The following is a 21287-nucleotide window of genomic DNA, read 5'->3' as shown; positions in this document are numbered from 1 at the left end:
GTGAAGATTAAAAGGTGAAAAGTTTAAGAAGACTCATTTACTTCATCTTGAAGACCCTTGCCCATGATCAGAAGGGGCACTGTGCAAGCGCAAAGGACCTTCTAGCTCATTATAATACGAAGCGGGGATAGATGATAAATATGTATAGGCGTATCGAGTAATCTAATGACTATGTATACCTTAAGAGAATAAATGTAAAGGGAGAACAACCCTGAGGTGTGCATACTTTGGAGGAGCTATCCCCATGCACCTCAGCGCTGAATAAAAGCATACCTACTTTACAACTTTAACGAGTTGTGGAGTCTATCCGCGCACTATGGAAACCTGTAATTCAGGGCAACTCCCTCAGTTCAGAGAACAAAAGAGCTCCCAACTACAGCAGAAAGAGAACAGGAAGAGCTCTATTCCAAGTGAAATTTGTAAAAAGTTATGAGGCAGGTTGGCCTAGGACCACGGTTTGTCACCATTCCTGTACTGAAGGCTCTGCCTTCACAGCTACAGACATAAGCTTTCTGCCACTTTCTGCTCAAGAAATGAAAAGGAAATTGTCCTTAATAGCAAGCCAGTGAAATCTTGAAATTTAGGAGTTGTTTTAGAGAGTATAAGCCAGAGTTCACTTCACTGTGTTCCAGAAACACTAAGACTACCTGGAGAAAGATAGGATGTCTTCAGAAAAGTAAGAGCTATTTCTCCCACCCATTAAAAGAGAGCAATTAACAACAGTTCAGCTCATACAATAGGTCATTCAGAGTGAATTTTCTGCTAATGGGGAGCCAAGGAGCTGTCTCCCTTGTCATTTCCACTCCCCTTGCCCTCTCAGTGTCAAGGAGAAGTGCATGGAAGAAAACACACCTTAGGGTGCCAAAGAGAGGCCTTTCCTGTACGGGAAACCTAAATGACTCTATACTGGCCCTTTATTTTGCTGCAGTACTCACAGCTCCAAGCTCATGTAGGCCAGGGTAACAGAATTCAACACAAATACTAGAAAGCAATAAGCTAATCTCAGACAGGAGAACCTGTGTCAGTGACAATAGATAATGGTCCCTGGTGGAACACACAAAAATAGAAAAGTACTGTTTGTCCGTGGTAGCTCCTCCCCTGAAGATCTCGCTTTGACTCCTCCCCGGAAAAGTCCTGAACTTTGGAGATCATATTAGATATAGCTGGCCACTTCCTCCGATGTAGGCTGCGCCCCTACGTCAGAATGAGTGTGCATTTTTTCCTAGTATAAAAGCCTAAGCCTCAGGTGATGAGGAGAGACAGAACCTCATATCAACCAGGTCAATGTTGCCTCTGCGGGGATGCTGGCTAAGGTTGAGCCTGCCACCTCCCACTGTGATGATGTTTCTCGGAGCTGGTTTCCTGATTATCATCACATGGTCCTTGGGGTTGGTAAGATAACCAAACATCAGAGATATCCTTTACTGCACCTTTTGTTACCTCGATAATTTCCCTGTATTAGTAAACTAGTTATGATTCTTTATTGTGCTGTGTTTCTCTCAACCCAGAATCCTCCAGCTCGGGACCAGAACCCAAAGGAATCTTTTCACAGTCAGTGACAAGTTTCTTTGTGCAAGAGCTGGTGGTGTAGTTACCTTGATCACAGCCTCAGAGGTGAGACAAGGGGGGCACAAAATCACAAAATGAAATATATAAACCTTTAGAATCAGTTCTAAGTTATGTTAAGTTTTATGGCTTTGTAACAGTAACAATGGAAAATTACTGAGGTGCATGATACACAGAAAAAAAATAGAGAGCAGCTAGAGAACATAATGAGAATTCTTGTACAAGATAAACTGTTGTAGTTGACATAGTTTTAGGCCTTAGGACCTTAGTACAAAATGAGTGTAAGAAAAACAGGCTACAAGAACAGGACGTAAAGATAAGGAGTATCTGGGAATGGCAGGTGTCCAGGATGGGCTGCAGTTAAACTAACTGATAAATAGAAGGACAGGATGAATGTTACGTCTGTGGTGTTAACGAACCAATTAAGCTGGTATAAGCATCTACTGCACGTGCTTCAAAGGCTGCCAGAAGTGATGAAGATTATTGGAAGAATTAAACGACCCTCAGAGACCACCACCACATTTTTGTACGCATGTGGGAAACTTTCTAGAAAATTATGTAATCCATATGTAGCCTCATGAATATATATGTATGCCCAGTGGCCATATAAGGATGGCTTGTTTAGCGATATGGGGACACACGTTAGGAGGAGCTATCCCCCGTGTCTCCTGGTGCCGTAATAAAAATACCTGCTTGTCAGGAAGCTAGGAATTAGTAAAAAAAAAAAAAACAAAAGGAGGAAGAAAGCAATTAAAAGCAAGGGGCTTCCTCCTAAATCTATTGTCCCCATGCAGAACTGGTTTGCTGTCCTGCAGGGGGCTGATGAGGAAATGCACTTGCACCAGAAACAGCCGGCTAGTGCACTGGTACTGAAGATCTCTACTGGTGCCGCCAGGAAAAAGCGGTGTGTCATAGTAGTAGGGAACTCTATTTTGAAAGGGACAGAAGCGCTCATCTGTCAGCCCGACCCAGTTGCAAGGGAGGTGTGTTGCCTACCTGGGGCACAGATCAGGGATGTTGCAAAGAGGCTTCCTGCTCTAGTAAGTCTCACGGACTATTACCCACTTCTAGAGATACATGTGGGTGCTAGGGATATAGATAGTAGTAGCCTGAGGAGTATAAAGAAGGACTACAGAGCTCTGGGAGAGGTGGTCAGGGGCTCTGGAGCTCAGATAGTCTTTTTGTGAATTTTCCAGGACACAGGGGAGGACCTTCCAAAGGCAAGGAGGATTGGACAGGTTAATAAATGGTTAAAAGATTGGTATCATAGTCAAGGGTTTGGGTGTCTTGGACATGGGACCCAAGTTTGTAGCCCAGGTCTACTGAGGGCTGGTGGAGCTGCTCTGATAAAGAAAGGGAAGATTGGGTTTGCTTTGCTGGGAGGCATGCCAGACTTGTCAAGGATGCTTTAAACTAGTTGTGTTGGGGGAGGGAGGCATCATTCAATCACAACACACCCAGTCAGTTGCCAGCACCTATTATAAATGCTCAGAGCAATGTAGTGATATTCCAGCCACTCCAGCCACTGAGCTGCCTTCATTTGGAGCTCAGCTCAGATGCCTCTACACAAACACCTGTAGCATGGAGAAGAAACAAGGGAAATTAAAGATGTGTGCATGTCTACAGGGGTATGATACAATAGTCATCACAGAAACATGGTGGGAATGGTCCTATGACTGGAGTGTTGGAATGGAAATTTACAGGCTCTTTAGAAAAGACCCGCCTGGTAGGAGGGGAGGGGGAGTTGCCCTTTATGTTAGAGATAGACTGGAGAGTATGGAACTGTCTCTGGGGACATATGATCAGTTAACAGAAAGTTTGTAGGTCAGGGAAATCAGTGATGGGAGACATTACTGTGGGGATATGTTACAGACCGCCTGATCAAGAGGAATCTGTGGATGAAGCGCTCTACACACAAATAAAAAAAGCCTCACAATCGCAGGCTCTTGTTCTCATGGGGGACTTCAACCACTGTGATATCTGTTGGAGCGATGGTATGGCCCAGCCCAAGCAATCGAGGAGGTTTCTCGATTGTGTAGAAGACAACTTCCTTCTGGAAATAATGGAAGAGCCGACAAGGAGAGGTGCCATGCTTGACCTTGTGCTCACCAACAGAGAAGGGCTCATTGGAAATGTGACTCTCCAGGGCAGCCTTGGATGCAGCAATCATGACATGGTTGAATTCAAAGTCCTCAGGACAGTGAGAAAAGCATGCAGCAAGCTCACTGCCCTGGACTTCAACAGAGCAGACTTTGGCCTCTTCAAGAACCTGCTTAGTAAGGTTCCATGCGATATAGATTAGAGGGGAGGGGGGCCTAAGACTCTTGGTTGATGTTCAAGGATCACCTACTACAAGTTCAGGAGTGTTGCACCCCAACTACAAGGAAGTGCAGCAGGAGGGCCAGGAGACTTCCTTGGATGGATAAGTAGCTGCTGAGGAATCTTCAAAGGAAAAAAGAGGCTTATAAAAGGTGGAAGCAAGGACAGGAGGCCTAGGATGAATACAAAGATGTTGTCTAGGAAGATAGGGACCAGGTTAGGAAAGCTAAGGCCCAGTTAGAGTTAAGCATGGCTAGGGATGTTAAAGATAACAGGAAGGGATTTTATAGGTATGTAGTGTTTAAAAAACAGACTAGGGACAACCTAGGCCCCCTCCGGAAACTTTCGGGAGAACTGGCTACACAGGACTTGGAGAAGGCTGAGGTTCTGAATGGCTTCTTTGCCTCAGTCTTCAATGGCAAAGGCTCTGATCACACCACCCGTCTTGGAAGGCAGATGCAGGGACTGTGAGAATGAAGACATTGGGCTCACTGTACGAGAGGATCTGCTTCAAAACCATTTTAAGAACCTGAACGTACACAAGTCCATAGGACCTGATGAAATCCATCCGCGGGTCCTGAAAGAGCTTGTGAATGAAGCTGCAAAGCCACTGGCCATCATATTTGAAAAATCATGGCAGACAGGAGAAGTTCCTGACGACTGGAAAAAGGGAAATATAACCCCCATTTTCAAGAAGGGGAAAATGGATGACCCAGGGAATTACAGACCAGTCAGTCTCACCTCTGTGCCTGGCAAAATCTGGGAGCAGATTCTCCTGGAAGGCATGCTAGGGCACATGAAAAAAAAAACAAGGTGCTTGGTGACAGCCAGCATGGCTTCACCAACGGGAAATCTTGCCTGACCAATTTGGTGGCCTTCTATGACTGGGCTACAGAAACGATGGACAGGGGTGGAGCAGTTTATGTCATCTACCTGGACTTGTGCAAACCGTTTGACACTGTCCACACAACATCCTTGTCTCTAAATTGGAGAGACATCAATTTGATAGGTGGAGCACTCAGTGGATAAGGAACTGGCTGGATGGCCGCACGCAGAGTTCTGATCAACAGTTCAATGTCTGTCTGGAAACCAGTAAGGAGTGGTGTCCCTCAGGGATCGGTGTTGGGACTGATCTTGTTCAACATCTTTGTCGGTGACATGGACAGTGGGATTGAGTGTGCCCTCAGCAAGTTTGCCAATGGCACCAAGCTGTGTGGTTTGGTTGATACGGTAGAGGGAAGGAATGCCGTACAGAGGGACCTTGACATGCTTATGAGGTGGGCTGATGCCAACCCCATGAAGTTTAACCATGACAAGTACAAGATCCTACACCTAGGTTGGAGCAATCCCAGGCACAGCTACAGGCTGGGCAGAGAAGAGATTCAGAGCAGTCCTGTGGAGAAAGACTTGGGGGTGTTGGTCAATGAGAAAATGAACATGAGCTGGCAGTGTGCGCTCACAGCCCAGAAAGCCGACCGTATCCTGGGCTGCATCAAAAGGAGCGTGACCAGCAGGTCCAAGGAGGTGATCCTGCCCCTCTGCTCTCGTGAGACCTCACTTGGAGTATTGTGTGCAATTCTGGTGCCCTCAACATAAAAAGGACATGGAACTGTTAGAACAAGTCCAGAGGAGGGCCACGAGGAAGATCAGGGGATTGGAGCACCTCCCATATGAAGACAGGCTGAGAGAGTTGGGGCTGTTCAGCCTGGAGAAGAGAAGGCTGCATTGAGACCTCATAGCAGCCTTCCAGTATCTGAAGGGGGCCTACAGGGATGCTGGGGAGGGACTATCCATTAGGGACTGTAGTGATAAGACAAGGGGTAATGGGTTGAAACTTAAACAGCAGAGGTTTAGACTGGATATAAGGAAGAAATTCTTTACTGTTAGGGTGGTGAGGTACTGGCATGGCTTGCCCAGGGAGGTAGTGAATGCTCCATCCCTGGCAGTGTTCAAGACCAGGTTGGATGAAGCCTTGGGTGATATGGTTTAGTGTGAGGTGTCCCTGCCCATGGCAGGGGGGTTGGAACTAGATTATCTTAAGGTCCTTTCCAATCCTATTCTATGATTCTATGATTCTTCTAACAAAACTAACATTTGAATTGGCTTGGTTTACCATACTGGACCTGAAGGATGCCTTCTTTTGCCTACCTTTGAGTACTGAAAGCCAAATATTATTTGCTTTTAAGTGGGAAAACCCTGACACAAGAAGAAAAATACAGATGACCTGGACAGTATTACCACAAGGGTTCAATACCAGCCCTACTCTTTTTGGAAACAAGTTAGCAAAGGACTTGGAGTTGTGGGAAAAGCCACCAGGAGAAGTGCTATTGCAATATGTGGAGGATTTGTTAATGGCCACTGAAACAAAAGGAATTTCTTGGGACTTACCATCTATCGAGTTTCTCCACAGAAAGCACAAATAGCCCAACAGCAAGTATTATTATTAGAATATGAGGTGACTGCAGGACAATGGACTTTGGGAGCTGCAAGAAAAGAGACCATCTGCCAGACTCTACAGCCACAGACGATCAAAGAGCTTTGTACATTCCTAGGTATGACTGGATGGTGCCACCTTTGGATGGACTAATGGTGAAGCCCCTCTACGAACTCCTAAAGGTGAGCACAAAACCCCTTGTTTAGACTCGGGAAACAGGCAGGGCTTCCAGAAATCTAAAAAAGAGCCTGATGGATGCACCAGCATTGGGCCTCCCTGATGTTACTAAACCTTTTCTGCTCCTCTCCCATGAGAAGCAGGGGATAGCCCTGGGAATCCTGGCCCAAAATCTGGGACCATATCGGAGGTCTGTAGCCTACTTCTCCAAACATTTGGATGAAGTTAGCAAAGGATGGCCCAGTTGCCTGAGAGCTGCAGTGATAGTGAACATTCAAGAAGCACCAAAATTCACGCTTGGACAAAAAATGACACTGTTGGTGTCCCATACTGTCTCTGCAGTGTTAGAGGTAAAGGGTGGGCATTGTGTCTCTCCCCAAAGTTTCCTCAAGTATCAGTTTATCCTGATGGAATAAGATGATGCGGAAATAACTGTTACTAACATTGTCAATACAGCTTCTTTCCTCACTGGAAGCACAGGGGAACCCATTTCTCATGACAGTCTGGAAACCATTGAAGCAGCATATTCCAGCCAACCATCCTTAAAGGAGCAACCATTAGAAGATGCTGGAGATGCTTGTTACACAGATGGTAGTAGCTTTGTCTGCCAAGGAGTTCGTAAAGCTGGATACGCTGTGACAACAGTTGATGAGGTAATCGAGTCAAAAGCCCTTGCATCAAACAACTCAGCACAAAGGGCTGAATTTATTGCATTAAATAGGGCACTAGAACTGGCAAAAGGTAAGAAGATAAATATATGGACAGATTCTAAATATGTATTTGGAGTAGTCCACGCTCATGGAGCAATTTGGAAGGAAAGAGGATTGCTAACTACTCAAGGAAAGCATAATAAAAATGCTATAGAAATCTTAAGACTTCTAGAAGCAGTACAATTGCCAGAAAAAGTGGCTATTATGCCTTGCAAATCACACCAAAAAGTAAATACAGCACAGGATCGAGACAATGCTATGGTGGATAAAGAAGCCAAAAGAGTTCCTGAAGAAGGTGATATAGAAGTGCAAGCCTTGGTCCCAGACGGTAAAATCCAAATTAAAGATGAACCTAAGTATTCTAAGGGGGATAGAAAATTAATTGATAATTTCGGAGGGAAAATAGGAGAAACTGGATGGGCTAAGACCCCAGAAGGAAAACTAATAGTTCCCTCCACATTATTATGGACTGTAGTCATGGCAGAACATAGAAAAACTCACTGGGGAGTAGAAGCTTTGTATGCACATCTACTCAAAATAATGAAAGCTAAAATTATGTATACTACTATTAAGCAGGTAACACAACAGCGTGAGATTTGTCTACAAAATAATCCTGAAGTGGGAACCAGAGCCCAATTAGGACAGATAGGGAAAGGAAATTATCCAGGACAACAATGGCAAATCGATTTCTCAGAACTCCCAAGAAAAGGGGGGTTTCAATATTTGCTGGTAATGACTGATACCTTTTAAAGTTGGCCAGAAGCTTTTCCATGTTGAAGTAATAAAGCCAAAAAAATAACAAAAATATTGTTAAAAGAAATAATACCAAGGTTTGGGGTCCTGGTGAACATTTACTCAGATTGAGGACCTCATTTTGTTGTAAAAATTGTCCAGCAAGTAAACAGACTTTGGAGAATAGATTGGCAATTACATATACCTTATCACTCCCAGTCCAGTGGTCAAGTGGAAAAGATGAATCATTTAATTAAATTGCAAATTGTGAAACTGGGACAGAAGGTTAATTTGTCTTGGCCTCAATGGCCTGGGTTCAGCAATAGCAGTCATTTTTTCTCCTTCTTAGTTGCTAGTGCAGCACTATGTTTTTCACTTTCAGCCTGGGAACAGCACTGGTAACACGGATGTTTTTAGTTACTGCTCAAATGTTTAGTCTGACCAAGGATTTTCTGAGTCTCATGCTCTTCCAGGGAGGAGAGAAAGCCAGGAGGAAGCAGAGACAGGACACCTGACCCAAACTAACCAAAGAGGTATTCCATACCACAGCACTTCATGCCCAGGATGTAAACTGAGAGTTACCTGGAAGGGCTAGTTCACTGCTGGGTGGGGGTGAGGTATCGGTTGATGGGTGGTGAGCTTTTGTATTCTCTTCCCTTGTTCTTTGGATTCTCCTACCCAATTCTCTGGGAGTTGAGGGAGCAAGGGGGGGGGGGGTGAGTGAACGAGCTGTGTGGCTGGGTTTTAAACCACAACAATTGTATTGACCGAAGCATTTACCATAATCATGGTCACAAACGGGGACTGGTTTCACACAAAATGAAATGGCGACAAGGACTCCTAATTTCCTGACACAAATCATTCCTGTATATTTCACACTTTTGAATGGGAAAATCCTGACACAGGAAGGAAAACTCAATTAACTTGAATGGTATTACCTCAAGGGCTTAAAAACAGTCCAACAGTTCTTGGAAATCAGTTAGCACGAGAACTAGAATCATGGAACCCACCTACTCAGATAGGGACTCTGTTACAATATGTGGAAGAATGGATCCAGTGGACAGTGGAATTATGAACTTTTCTGGGACTGAATGGTTATCGGGTATCCAAACAAAAGACACAACTAATCCATACCCTAGTTTCCTACCTAGGATATGAAATAACACGAAGACAGAGAGAACTTAGAAATGCTAGAAAAGAAGACATTTGCCAGACTCCATGACCACTGACCAACAAGGAGCTCCAAACATTCCTGGGAATGACTAGATGGTGCAGACTTTGGATCCATGATTATGGTGTTCTGGTAAGAACACTACATGAACTGTTGAAAGGAAACACTCCCTCTTTAGAATGGACTGATATAGCAGAGGGGGCTTTTAGAAATTTAAAAGCAGAGCTAATGAGAGCTTCAGCTCTGGGACTTCCGGATGTGACTAATCCGTTTTGGCTATATTCCTATGAAAAACAGGGAATAGCTTTGGGGGTCCTTGCTCAGAAACTAGGACCCTACAGAAGGGCAGTGGCATATTTTTCAAAACAGCTGGATGAAGCGAGCAAAGGATGGCCCAGATGCCCAAGGGCTGTGGCAGCAGATGTCATGAATATTGAAGAAGCTCGCAAATTCATCTTGGGACAAAAGATTACTGTACTAGTGTCCCATGTTGTATCAGCAGTCCTGGAACAGAAAGGAGCCCACTGGTTATCTCCTTCACATTTTTTAAAATACCAGGCCACCCTTGTGGAACAATATGATATAGAAATTCTGGTCACTAACGTTGTGAATCCAGCATCCTTTTTGCAGGAACAATCAACAGAAAAACTAACACACGACTCCTTGGCCACTATAGAGACTGTATATTTGAGCTGACCAGAACTGAAAGAAGAACTTCTGGAACATGCTGCTTCTTGGTTTACTGATAGTAGTAGCTTCATGAAAAACGGTGAACGAAAGGCAGGATATGCCATTACCACCACTTCACAGGTAATAGAAACTAAACCTTTACCCACAAACACCTCTGCCCAGAAGGCAGAAATAATAGCATTAACAAGAGCCCTGGAACTGGCTAAAGACAAAAGGATAAATATTTGGACTGATTCAAAATACGCATTTCGTGTGGTACATGCACATGGTGCTATCTGGAAGGAATGAGGTCTTTTGAACGCACAAGGGAAACAGATTAAACATGCTTCAGAAATTCTACGGCTACTGGAAGCTGTTCAGCTACCTGAAAAAGTAGCTTTTATGTACTGTAGATTGCATTGGCAAGGTGACTGATCAGGAAATTGGAAATATTTTGGCCGATTTTGAAGCCAAACGAGCAGCTGAACAATCACAAATCATGTCCTTAATCCCTGACGGCAAACTAACAATTGAAAAATCTAAACCTAGGTAGTCAAAAGAGGACAGAAAATTGACTGAGGATCTAAAAGAACAGGAAAATAAAGAGGGTTGGGTTCAGATACCTGATGGGCAAATTGTAATCCCCTATAACCAACTCTGGAAGTTAGTTCAGGAGGAACATAATAAAGCTCATTGGGGTAGCAACTCTTTATATAAATATCTAGACAAATTGTAGGAAGGACTCTATACACCATAGTTCAATTAGTGACTAAACAGTGTGAGCTATGTCTTAAGAATAATCCTAAAACTGAAAACAGAAATCAAATTGGGACAATTGAGAGAGGAATTTATCTGGGACAGCACTGGCAAATAGATTTTTCTGAATTACCAAGAAAAGGGGGTTATCGTTATTTGTTGGTGTTAATGAATACCTTTTCAGGCTGTTCAGAAGCATTCCCTTGTAGGATAAATAATGCAAAACAAGTGATTAAAACATTATTAAATTAAATAATACCTCATTTTGGAGTACCAGTGACAATTCCTTCCGACCGGGGTTCACACCTTAGAACAAAATTGTTATGAGAAATTAGAAAAAATTAGAAACTGATTGGGAACTACATGTTCCATACAGGCCTCAGGCCAGTGGGCAAGTAGAAAAGATGAACCATCTGATCAAACAACAGATTAGCAAAATATGTCAGGAAACACGTTTATATTGGTACCAAGATTTACCACTGGCTCCATTAAGAATTCGAACTAAACCTCGGTCAAAAGAAGAGGTGAGTCCATTTGAAATTTTACATGGAAGACTATTTCAATCAATCAGCTAATTCCATTTTTGGGAGTAAGTGAATTAGAGAAGGCAATTGTAAATAACCGAGCAACCATAGAGGAAATAGAAAGTAAAACCACTGATAAAATCCAAGAGGAACAAAAAGAGATAATTAGCCTTTCTAAAGTGGTATTACAAAACCAAATGGCTCTAGACATGTTACTGGCTTCACAAGGAGGGGCTTGTTCCATAATCAATGAAAGTTGCTCTTCCCATATATATCAAAGTGGCAGAATTGAAACAGATCTGAAGGAAATTTGGAAACAAACTGAAGTATTTCATGAAATGGCCATGGATGACACCTCCTGGGATTCTGAAGAAATATGGAAAAAGTTAACTTCATGGTTACCTAATCTCTCCTGGCTGAGGCAACTGGCTACAGGAATATTGATGTTAATTGTTTTAATATTGATTACTTGTGGTATGATACAATGTTCCTTGTGGTGTTGTAAATGATCTATGATAAATTATGAGAATTGGAAAAGAAATTAAATCAAGCAACAAGCATAAATGGGAAATTATTTCAAAAAGACTTTAGATGATAGTGGTAATATAGAAAATGTTGCAAAAGAATTTGCAAAAGGACAGAAAAAGGGGGGATTTGAGACAAGGGAAACACAAAATTACAAAATGAAATATATAAACCTTTAGAATCAGTTCTAATCTATGCTAAGATTGATGGCTTTGTAACAGTAGCAATGGAAAATTACTGAGGTGCATGATACACAGAAAAAAAATAGAGAGCAGCTAGAGAACATAATGAGAATTCTTGTACAAGATAAACCGTTGTAGTTGACATAGTTTTAGGCCCTATGACCTTAGTGCAAAATGAGTGTAAGAAAAACAGGCTAGAAGAACATGACATAAGGAAAAGGAATATCTGGGAATGGCAGGTATCCAGGATGGGCTGCAGTTAAACTAACTGATAAATAGAAGGACAGGATGAATGTTATGTCTGTGGTGTTAACGAACCAATTAAGCTGGTATAAGCATCAACTGGGCATGCTTCAAAGGCTGCCAGAAGTGATGAAGATTGTTGGAAGAAGTAAACGACACTCAGAGATCACCACCACATTTTTGTACGCATGTGGGAAACTTTCTAGAAAATTATGTAATCCATACGTAGCCTCATGAATATGTATGTATGCCCAGTAGCCATATAAGGATGGCTTGTGTAGCAATATGGGGACACACATTAGGAGGAGCTATCCCCTGTGTCTCCTGGTGCCGTAATAAAAATACCTGCTTGTCAACTTGAAAACTTTGTTGGCAAGTTTGTTCTTGGAGTTTTCTCTGAAACAGTGTGCTCCAGCAGCCAGCCAACCAACACATGATCCGATTTGTGAAATGCCATAACCTTCCTCTCTTCTGGAGACAGGATCTGATTTCTTATGGCAATGTCTATAGGAACACTGACAGGGATTTGATGAGATTGCCAGTAATAGGTGCAACTAGCAGGGCATAATCTTGTTCATAAGTGTCCTGGGTTCAGCAGTAGCAGTCATTTTTTCTCCTTCTTGGTAGCTGGTGCAGTGCTGTGTTTTGACTTTGGGGCTGAGAACGCTTGCTGATAGCAAGTATGTTTTGAGTTACTGCTCAAATGTTTGGTTTGTCCAAGGACTTTTCTGAGCTCATGCTCTGCCAGGGAGGAGGGGAGGCCGGGAGGAAGGAGAGACAGGACACCTGACCCAGGCTAGCCAAAGAGGTATTCCATACCATAGCACATCATACCCAGGATGTAACCAGGAAGAACCCGGAAGGGCTGGAGCTCTGGGGGGATGGAGGAGGTATTGGTTGGTGCTCGATCGGGCAGGGTGGGGTGAGTTATGGGTCAGTGGCTGGTGAGGTGTTGTATTCTCTTCACTTGTTATTGGCCTTGTCGTTATTATTTGTAGTAGTAGTAGCAGGAGTGATTTTGTGTTATGCCTTAGTTATTAAACTATTCTTATCTCAACCCGTGGGGGCTACATTCTTTGGATTCTCCTTCCTAATTCTCCAGGAGTTGGGAAAGCAAGGGGGGGGAGTGAGTGAACGAGCTGTGCGGACTTGGTTTAAACCACGACAATAAAAGCACATTCTGGGGCTGAACAGCCAGCAAAAATCATATAAATCATATTGCACTCTAAGAAGAGGTAGTAAAAAATCCCTTTCAATTACATTCTGTGAAAGAGCTGCTCTCTGCTCCTGCAGCAGAAAGCAATCCATGCCTGAGTTGCTTGAAAACACTGGCAGAAATTTACCCTCCCTTTTTCCTCTTTATAACAGACTTAAACATTAGACAAATAATTTAACTATTGATTAAATCAGAGCTCTAGAATACAAACCTCTGTTCTGTTCCCACCTCTGCAAAAGCATGTTACACTATATCTCTGCACAGGGACAGATCTGCAAGAAGTCACACTACCATCTGGAAAAACAAAACAAAAAACGAACTAATAAAAACCAAACCAAGGACAAGCTAGAGTATCATACCAATTTTGCCATACGGTCTTTCAGTCCCTTAGGCAGAACATGAGAGAAGCAAGATGTTACATTATATAAGAGACTTCAGTTGAGATTCTTGTGCATCAGGAGTGTTTAATTCAGCAAAAGACCAAGAGTATATGAAAAACATTTTTCTCCAGACCCTGGAAATGTCTCTGATTACACATGGCATGCTCTGTATGAGCTTATTCCCAGACTCCTGAGGACTATCAAATTAAGCTGTAACTCACACTTCCTCTAAAAAGGTGATTTTTAGAAGTGTATATTTTCCAACCCCGTAGTCTGCAATGCAGAATGAGTCACATAAAGATAAAAAAAGAAGCTGAATGGAAGTAAAACTTAATGCACACAGTGTATATGCTAACTCCAGAATACCCTGTATATCAAGCACTTATTACAGCTCTGCATGTTGAATACAAAAAGGTACCAGGACTTTAAAGCCAATGTCTCCACACAGTGCCAGGAGCAGCAGGGGGTACATCAGGTAGAGTCAGAAGTAGAATCATAGAATAGTTAGGGTTGGAAAAGACCTTAAGATCATCTAGTTCCAACGCCCCTGCCATGGGCAGGGACACCTCACACTAAACCAGGTCACCTGAGGCTCTGTTCAACCTGGTCTTGAACACTGCCAGGGATGGAGCATTCACTACCTCCCTGAGCAACCCATTCCAGTACCTTACCACCCTAACAGTAAAGAATTTCTTCCTTAGATCCAGTCTAAACCTCTGCTGTTTAAGTTTCAACCCATTACCCCTTGTCCTATCACTACAGTCCCTAATGAAGAGTCCCTTCCCAGCATCCCTATAGCCCCCCTTCAGATACTGGAAGGCTGCTATGAGGTCTCCACGCAGCCTTCTCTTCTGCAGGCTGAACAGCCCCAACTCTCTCAGCCTGTCTTCATATGGGAGGTGCTCCAATCCCCTGATCATCCTCGTGGCCCTCCTCTGGACTTGTTCTAACAGTTCCTTGTTCTTTTTATATTGAGGACACCAGAACTACACACATTACTCCAAGTGTTGTCTCACAAGAGCAGAATAGAGGGGCAGGATCACATCCTTCAAACTGCTGGTCACACTTCTTTTTATGCAGCCCAGGATACTGTTGGCTTTCTGGGCTGTGAGCGCACACTGCCAGCTCATGTTCATTTTCTCATCAACCAACACTCCCAAGTCCTTCTCCACAGGGCTGCTCTGAATCTCTTCTCTGCCCAGCCTGTAGTTGTGCCTGGGATTGCTCCGACCCAGGTGTAGTAGTATTATGCCAATCTGGCTTCATGTCTTGGAAAACAACATCCTATTAACGTTAATTTTTAAACAAAGTAAGGAGCTTTATTAAACAAGGAAACAGCAAAATAGTGTAGTAGATCTTGTAGAATTACTGCTCAGGAACCCTGGAAACCACTGTGCCTCACAAGGCATGATGGTGATGGTATAGCAGATTAATTGTAACAGCCTTGACTTTTATCAGTCAGCTCCTTACCGTGCCTTCATCAGTGTGTGAGCATGTACCTGTATATCATCTTCTGCAGAAAGATGTATTGTTGTGGTTTAAGCTCAGTCGGTAACTCAGAACCATGCAGCTGCTTTCTCACTCCCCCCCTTCTTCCCCCCCACTCCTGGAGGAATAGGAAGGAGAATTAAAGAATGTTGATATAAGAACAGTCCAATAACTAAAGTGTAATACAAAACAACTACTACTACCACCAATAATAATAACAATGATAAGGGATATAACAAGGGGAGATAATCTAAAACTAAAAGGGGAAAGGGGAAACAACAATAAACACAAGTAATGCACAATACAATTGCTTACCACCCGCCAACCGATACCTAGCACAACCTCAGCAGCAATCTGGCCCTTCTGGGTAACTCCCCCCAGCCCATGTACTGGGCATGACGTGCTGTGATGTAGAATACCCTTTGGCTAGTTTGGGTCAGGTGCCCTGTCTCTGCTTCCTCACAGCTTCTTGTGCCCCTCCTCACTGGCAGAGCATGAGAGACTGAAAAGTCCTTGATCAGGCTAAGCATTACGTAGCAACAACTAAAACCTTGGTGTGTTATCGGCATTGTCCTCAGACTAAAGCCAAAACAAAGCACTGCACCAGCTATTAGGAAAGAGAAAAATAACTGTTACAGCTGAACAGTGTGTGTGTGTGTGTGTGTATATGTATATTGTTGCAGAGGCAGGCATCTATATTCCAATTCACATTCAATATACACTGCATATATACACACACACACCAAATTCTGGAAGCATTCCTGTGTCAGCCCACCAAAGAGGGAGGGACTGTACTCTTCTCAACAGCACACAGTGTGCCTACAAAGATTATTTCTTTTCCTACATAAAGTTAAGGCTGGATTGATAAGCTGTGGCCAGTGGTATGAGGTTCGATAAGGCAACGTGCTGGGTCCTGCATTTGGGTCACAACAACCCCATGCAACACTCCAAGCTTGGGAAAGAGTGGCTGGAAAGCTGCTTGGCTGAAAAGTGCAGCAAAGTGTGAGAAGGAGACAGCATGCATAAGCAAACTGAATTCTTTTTACTAAGCTTCTTGCCATATTTATACAAAATCACACAAGCTATTTTTAGACAAGCTATTTTTCAATCTTAACTATTCAACTGTTATCCTTGTTTTTGTACTAGCTAAGCTTTGATCAGTTCCAACACTACAATTCACACCATCCCTCCTTATCAGCTTGTGTCTGCCCATACAGGATATGCTGTTTGTTAATCAAATCTGTGATGTTTTATGGCTGTTGTGGTTACGTTCCTCGCATCTTCGACTGCCTGAGTTTTTTGGCAGGCCACCTGTATTTCCACAATTCCCCTTTTCTGTTTTTAACATCATAAACATAATTTGCTTGTGCTTAATTTTGATGGCTCATATTACTTTAATAGTTATTCCCAAGAGTACTATGAAAATTACTGTAAACAATAATCCAATACCTAGAAATACAAACCCAAGTTTGCAAATTTAACCCAGAAAACTAATTTTTCAGATTTATCCATGAAAAATCATTTCTTAAGGTTTCTAGAACTAATGTTGTTTGAGTTCTTTGTAGGTTTTTTAATTGCTCTTGCAACTGATGTTTGAGAGCATTGATTCTGTTATGCAGATTAGTATCAAATGCCACTTGAATATATTTTTAACTATATCCTATCCGTGTATAGACTGATTCCAAGGTAACAAGGTAACACACATATCCTGCTTGAGGAATTCCCAATCACACTGTAGAGATATGTATACACAAAGCTTCTTGTTTATCTCCTAACCATAATATTGCAGATTCTAAAGCATCTAAATGTATCATTATCTGTTCATCAATTGTGGTTTGAATACTAAGTTCATTAGTGACATTTTGCAAAGCCTGGCTAACAGTGTGAGCCGTTTGTACTGATTTTGTTAGTAATGCAATAGCAGTAGACACAGCAGCTAATATTACGATAGCTGATATTATAGCAGATAAAAGACAACCTATAAAATGCTTAATTCTACACTTTCTCAAATATCTGTAACAATCGAACAAAGTGATCTAAACCTCCTTCACTCTCCCATTCCCAGGTGAGATTCACTGGTAGCCATGCAGAAGATCTTCACTTAAAAGGTATACTAGCATTTTTTGTGACATCAGTAGGAGAAATACACATCTTTTATGGGTGTTTTCAGTCCTTATTAAAGTGAAGGGAGCAACCTTTAAAGGGACAGACTTAAAGTTAATGTTGAAATGGTTGAAGATGCATTACCCAGAGACTGATGAGACTTCCGGATTTGAGATCTCTTTGTGGAATGAGGCAGGAGTTAAACTGTGGAATGCAGCCACGAAAAGCAATGACACTGTGAAAAAATTGTTAGTCATTTGGAGAACTGTTTTAGAGATGTTAAAGTCAAAAAATGAGATCATGGAGATGAGCGCGCCACCCCACCTCCCCCCCCCCGGCCTCCCCCACGAACTTCAGCCAGTTGCCGCCATGGCGGCGAAGACTGAGGACAGGGATGAAGATCAAAAAATCATAGAATAGTTAGGATTGGAAAGGACCTCAAGATCATCTAGTTCCAACCCCCCTGCCATGGGCAGGGACACCTCACACTAAACCATATCACCCAAGGCTTCATCCAACCTGGTCTTGAACACTGCCAGGGATGGAGCATTCACAACCTCCCTGGGCAACCCATTCCAGTACCTCACCACCCTAACAGTAAAGAATTTCTTCCTTAGATCCAGTCTAAACCTCTGCTGTTTAAGTTTCAACCCATTACCCCTTGTATTATCACTACAGTCCCTAAAGAAATGTCCCTCCCCAGCATCCCTGTAGGCCCCCTTCAGATACTGGAAGGCTGCTATGAGGTCTCCACGCAGCCTTCTCTTCTCCAGGCTGAACAGCCCCAACTTTCTCAGCCTGTCTTCATATGGGAGGTGCTCCAGTCCCCTGATCATCCTCGTGGCCCTCCTCTGGAGTTGTTCTAACAGTACCATGTCCTTTTTATGTTGAGGACACCAGAACTGCACACAATACTCCAAGTGAGGTCTCACGAGAGCAGTGCAGAGGGGCAGGATCACCTCCTTGGACCTGCTGGTCACGCTCCTTTTGATGCAGCCCAGAATACAGTTGGCTTTCTGGGCTACAAGTGGACACTGCTGGTTCATGTTCATTTTCTCATTGACTAACACCCCCAAGTCCTTCTCCACAGGAGTACCATGAATTTACTTTTTGCCCAACCTGTAGCTGTGCCTGGGATTGCTCCCACCCAGGTGTAGGACCTTGCACTTGGCATGATTAAACTTCATAAGGTTGGCATCAGCCCACCTCACAAGCGTGTTGAGGTCCCTGTGGATGGCATTCCTTCCCTCTACTGTATCAACCAAACCACACAGCTTGGTGTCATCGGCAAACTTGCTGAGGGCACACTCAATTCCATTGTCCATGTCAGTGATAAAAATTTTAAACAAGACCGGTCCCAACACTGATCCCTGAGGGACACCACTCGTTACTGGTCTCCAACTGGATATTGAACCGTTGACCACAACTCTTTGAGTGCGACCATCCAGCCAGTTCTTTATCCACCGAGTGGTCCACCTATCAAATTGATGTCTCTCCAATTTAGAGACAAGGATGTCATATGGGACAGTGTCAAACGCTTTGCACAAGTCCAGGTAGATGACATCAACTGCTCCACCCCTGTCTATCACTTTTGTAGCCCAGTCATAGAAGGCCACCAAATTGGTCAGGCAGGTTTTCCCATTGGGGAAGCCATGCTGGCTGTCACCAAGCACCTTGTTTTTTTTTCATGTGCCCTAGCATGCCTTCCAGGAGAATCTGCTCCCAGATTTTGCCAGGCACAGAGGTGAGACTGACTGGTCTGTAATTCCCTGGGTCATCCATTTTCCCCTTCTTGAAAATGGGGGTTATATTTCCCTTTTTCCAGTCGTCAGGAACTTCTCCTGTCTGCCATGATTTTCAAATATGATGGCCAGTGGCTTTGCAGCTTCATTCACAAGCTCTTTCAGGACCCGCGGATGGATTTCATCAGGTCCTATGGACTTGTGTACGTTCAGGTTCTTAAAATGGTTTTGAAGCAGATCCTCTCGTACAGTGAGCCCAATGTCTTCATTCTCACAGTCCCTGCATCTGCCTTCCAAGACGGGTGGTGTGATCAGAGCCTTTGCCATTGAAGACTGAGGCAAAGAAGCCATTCAGAACCTCAGCCTTCTCCAAGTCCTGTGTAGCCAGTTCTCCCGAAAGTTTCCGGAGGGGGCCTAGGTTGTCCCTAGTCTGTTTTTTAAACACTACATACCTATAAAATCCCTTCCTATTATCTTTAACATCCCTTGCCAAGTTTAGCTCCAATTGGGCCTTAGCTTTCCTAACTTGGTCCCTAACTACCCTGACAACATCCCTGTATTCATCCCAGGCCACCTCTCCTTGCTTCCACCTTTTATAAGCCTCTTTTTTCTTGTGAATTTTTCTCAGCAGCTCCTTATCCATCCAAGGAGGTCTCCTGGCCCTCCTGCTGCACTTCCTTCTGGTCGGGATGCAACACTTGAGAGCCTGTAGCAGGTGATCCTTGAATATTAACCAAGAGTCTTAGGCCCCCCTCCCCTCTAATCTACATCCCATGGAACCTTACTAAGCAGGTTTTTGAAGAGGCCAAAGTCTGCTCTCTTGAAGTCCAGGGCAGTGAGCTTACTGCATGCTCTTCTCATTGTCTTGAGGACCTCAAATTCGACCATCTCGTGATCACTGCATCCAAGGCTGCCCTGGAGAGTCACATTTCCAATGAGCCCTTCTCTGTTGGTGAGCACAAGGTCAAGCATGGCACCTCTCCTTGTCGGCTCTTCCATTATTTCCAGAAGGAAGTTGTCTTCTACACAATCGAGAAACCTCCTCGATTGCTTGGGCTGGGCCATACCATCGCTGCAACAGATATCACAGTGGTTGAAGTCCCTCTTGAGAACAAGGGCCTGTGAGCGTGAGGCTTTTCCTATTTGTCTGTAGAGTTCTTCATCCACAGGTTCCTCTTGATCAGGCGGTCTGTAACATATCCCCACAGTAATGTGTCCCATCACCGATTTCCCTTTAACCCTGACCCACAAACTTTCTGTTAACTAATCACCTGTCCCCAGACAAAGTTCCATACTCTCCAGCCTATCCCTAACATAAAGGGCAACTCCCCCTCCCCTCCTACCGGGCCTGTCTTTTCTAAAAAGCCTATAACCCTCAATTCCAACACTCCAGTCAAAGGAGCCATCCCACCATGTTTCAGTGATGCCTATTATATCATAGCCCCGTAGATGTGCCCTGCCGCGGCCCCCAACAGTGCCCACATCTCTAATTCCTCTTGTTTATTCCCCATGCTACGGGCATTTGTGTAGAGGCATCTGATCCAAGCTCCAAATGAAGGCAGCTCAGTGGCTGGAGCGGCTAGAATATTACTACATTGCTCAGAGTATTTATTATAGGAGCTGCCAACTGACTGGGTGTGTTGGGATGGAACGATGCTCCCCTCCCCCAACACAACTAGTTTAAAGCATCCTTGACAAGTCTGGCAAGCCTCCCAGCAAAGCCACTCTTCCCTTTCTTTATCAGAGCAGCTCCACCAGACCCCAGTAGGCCTGGCCTACAAATGTGGGCCCCATGTCCAAGACACCCAAACCCTTGACTATGATACCAATCTTTTAACCATTTATTAACCTGTCCAATCCTCCTTGCCTTTGGAAGGTCCTCCCCTGTGGCTTGGAGAACTGTCGAAAAGACTATCTGAGCTCCAGAACCCCTGACCACCTCTCCCAGGGCTCTGTAGTCCTTCTTTATACTCCTCAGGCTACTACTATCTATATCCCTAGCACCCACATGTATCACTAGAAGCGGGTAATAGTCTGTGGGACTTACTAGAGCAAGCAGCCTCTCCGCAACATCCCTGATCTGTGCCCCAGGTAGGCAACACACCTCCCTTGCGACCGGGTCAGGCCGACAGATAAGCGCTTCTGTCCCTTTCAAGGCAGAGTCCCCTACTACTACAACCCGCCGCTTTTTCCTGGCAGTACCAGTAGAGATCTTCTGTACCAGTGCACCAGCCGGCTCTTTCTGATGCAAGTGCATTTCCTCATCAGCCCCATGCAGGACAGCAAAGCGGTTCTGGGTGGGTACAGCAGATTTAGGAGGAAGCCCCCTGCTTTTAATTGCTCTCTTCTT

This window comes from Melopsittacus undulatus (assembly GCF_012275295.1).
Source record: "Melopsittacus undulatus isolate bMelUnd1 chromosome W unlocalized genomic scaffold, bMelUnd1.mat.Z SUPER_W_unloc_4, whole genome shotgun sequence".
NCBI classification, from domain to species: domain Eukaryota; kingdom Metazoa; phylum Chordata; class Aves; order Psittaciformes; family Psittaculidae; genus Melopsittacus; species Melopsittacus undulatus.
Note: the sequence above shows the minus strand (reverse complement) of the source record.